The sequence below is a fragment of the Alligator sinensis genome, unplaced genomic scaffold (genome assembly GCF_000455745.1).
Source record: "Alligator sinensis unplaced genomic scaffold, ASM45574v1 scaffold1965_1, whole genome shotgun sequence".
Taxonomy (NCBI): domain Eukaryota; kingdom Metazoa; phylum Chordata; order Crocodylia; family Alligatoridae; genus Alligator; species Alligator sinensis.
This window is the reverse complement of record NW_005843809.1, coordinates 35,802-38,074: the sequence shown is the minus strand read 5'-3', so window position 1 is coordinate 38,074 and position 2,273 is coordinate 35,802.

Sequence of the window (2,273 nt, the reverse complement as noted above, 5' to 3'; positions counted from 1 at the left end):
ATCTATAATGAAATCATGAAATTAAGTTTTCATAATGTCGTGTGCATTCTGCTTATGAAACATGACAGTTCTCAGCTACATTCAGCAGTGCGATAAAGTCTGTGTTACTCAGCTGGAGCCATTTTGTGTTAGCATTGTTGAAGTGCAAGTGAAAAAGTCTGGTGTTCCTTGTGCCACCTCAAATAAATCCTTTTAATTCCAAGATGATGATGACTTGTGGGGTGTGGTTTTCTAAATGATATGATGAATGATTTGGATGGCAGAATAGAGAGCTGCCTGAGAACATTTGCGGCTGGCACAAAACTGGGAAGGTTTGCAAACACCCCGGAGGACAAGAGTGGAATACGAATGATTTTAATAGATCATCTGATTATCTAACTGGGTGAGAGGTAACAGGGTGAAAGCCAGTATGGATAAATTTAAGATGCTACATCCAGGAAAAAGTAATGAAAAGCACAAATACAGAATGGGAGATAAGTGCCAGGGAGCCAGCATTTATGTGAAGGATCCAGGAGTTTTGGGAGATCACAGACTCAACATAAATTGGCAATTTGGTGCAATTGTAAAGAAAGCAAATGCAATTTTTTAGCTGTCTTAATAGGTGCAAGACATTTGAGGTGACAGTGACACTTCTTAGTGCTGGTCTGGGCTTCACTTTTTATGAAGGAAAGGGAGAGGTTGGAGGAGGTATCCAGGTGGGCGAGAAATGAAATAATAAGGTCTTTGAAAGGCAGCCTGTATAAGAAAAATTTGACAGAACTGGACAAGGTTAGTTAGGGCCAGATAATCCTTAGAGTTATTTTCAATGCTGATTGATGATAATGTTAAGGATTATTGTTTCTGCAGTAGACTCACAAGTCTAATGTAAATATAGCATGAGTAAGGATGGAAAATTAAGTATGTCCCTAACAGTTGTTTAACCTACATTTAATCTTACCAAGTTAGGTAAAAATTCTAGTATTGTATATATTCTATAATATATTTTAATAATTTTTTCTCCAAAGTTGCAAGGAGCCGTATTGGGATGTCTTTGTAATGCTACGTAATGGACACATCAATATGATAGAGCAGGGGATCACCAACATTTTCCATTTTTAGGCAAGATTGAACCAGCTCAGGGGAAAACTAGGCTGATACCAAAACCAGGTGACTACTACCACTTTTCGACAGTGCTGCTTCTTTTTGCTGCCCAGCTGCAGTACAGCACAGCGCAGGGTCAGAGAAGGCCCCTGTTAGCAAAAGACCTTCCTCCACAGGGTGGATACAATGGGGTCATGGGCTTTAGATTGTCAACTGCTGTGATGAGGTCCAGACAAAACTGATAAGGTCAAATTGAAATGTTTTGGGACAGTTTGGTTCATTTAAAAAAAATAAATCACAATTTGGGGATTGAGAAAGGTTGATATTTTAAAAATTCTCCCATGATGGGATCGTCGCTTCTGGCCATGGGAACATCCATGAAGAGATCGAATTCCAAACACCACAAATCTTCTAGCTGCTGGACTCCAACCAACCCGTGTCCCAAGTGGGAGCTGCCACTACAGTAAGTTAGCATGGAGGCTGAAGGACAGAGACACATATTGTCACATCAGGCTCTGGCATCTGTCAGGTTCAGATCAAGAGAAATCAGGTCCATGAACGAGTCTGTGATCTCTTGATGCTCCTTGTGGAGCCTGCCTGGCATGGGCTGTACGTGGCATGAGGCTGCATGGGGATGTCTGCTTGACGTGGCACCTGTGCCAGGCTAGCCCTGTGTACTGGACTGGGGGTTTGTCTAGATTGGGCTCATTAACCCACCCTACACACAGGATCCAGTGCGCACAGTCTTCTACATGTCTGCCCCACTGGGCAGTTTTTACTGTGCAGTTTATTCAGTATTTGCTTTAGCAATAACTAAATGAACACAGAGTACCCACCATGACTGCGCAGTCCCGAAGGCTCACAGGTCATTTCAAACCCTACTGTGCAGGAGCAATGAAATAATACTCAGGAGATCATTGCTCCTGCACAGTAGCGGCAGCATCACAGTTAGAGCCCGCCAATGCAATGTTGCCACAGCGATGAACCATATCCCTGTAGATCATCACTACAGCGACCTAGCATCTTGTATAGACACATTTAGCCTGGTGCAAATGCTACATGCCATGAACGAGATGTGCCCCCGGAAGTTGGGGGGGATCGGCGACTGCCTGCAGGTGGCGGTGGTGGCAGCGAACAGGGAGTTTCCACAGGCAGCCACGGTAGTGTCGGCGGTGGGGGGTGGGGGAATGGCG